General features: G+C 45.2%; 1 pseudogene; it reads left to right on the top strand.

Annotated features, from left to right (window-relative positions):
* The first annotated feature begins 383 nt into the window (after positions 1 to 383).
* LOC136643281 (5S ribosomal RNA) lies at positions 384 to 500 on the top strand (annotated as a pseudogene).
* The last annotated feature ends 241 nt before the right edge of the window (positions 501 to 741 follow it).

The raw sequence follows: 741 nt of genomic DNA, 5'->3' as shown, positions 1-741 counted from the left end.
CACTTCTGAGGCTGATGAACAAAAAGCTGGACTAGATCTAGATGGCCCATTCAAGAGGGGCTGTAGCTGGTGCTAGAGCCTCTGCTTTGCAGCGAGAAGGTTCAATGCCTGGCACTGCCTCTTAGGTCATCCGAAGGGGCTCTCCTTCAAGCCAAGTGCCGCCTCTATCCCAGCTTAAAGAGATGGCAGTGAGGGGAAGAGCCTTCTCTGCAGTGGTGCCACAATTATGAAATTCCCTTCCAGGGGAATTAAGAACTACCCCCTCTCTCATGGCTTTTTGGCAAGGGTTCAAAACATGCCTGTTTCATCTGGAATTTGGTTGATGGGTGGATGTTTGCGCCTCTGCAATAGTGCTGTAGCTTGACTGCTTCCCTGGATTATTTTGTTTCAACTGTTACCCTGCACATGCCCAATCTCATCTGATCTTGGAAGCTAAGCAGGGTCAGGCCTGGTTAGTACTTGGATGGGAGACCGCCTGGGAATACCGGGTGCTGTAGGCTTATATACCATAGTCTTTCGAGACCGAAGGTTGCCAACCAATGGCTCGATGATGTGTGTTGGGTTTTTGCAGTTTTAAATGTTTTTATCTTTTAGTGTTTAATGTTAAAATTGATGTTTTATTTTTGTGTTACGTTGTACCATTATTATGGAGCTTTGTAAGCCACCTTGGGCACTTGCTTCAAAAGGCGGATATAAATCTTTCAAATACATAAATCTCCTGGAATGGCTAGAAAAAAAATA

The sequence above is a fragment of the Tiliqua scincoides genome, chromosome 2 (assembly GCF_035046505.1).
Source record: "Tiliqua scincoides isolate rTilSci1 chromosome 2, rTilSci1.hap2, whole genome shotgun sequence".
Taxonomy (NCBI): Eukaryota; Metazoa; Chordata; class Lepidosauria; order Squamata; family Scincidae; genus Tiliqua; species Tiliqua scincoides.
The sequence above is the reverse complement of the archived record's forward strand: the minus strand, read 5'-3'. Positions and strand labels throughout refer to the sequence as shown.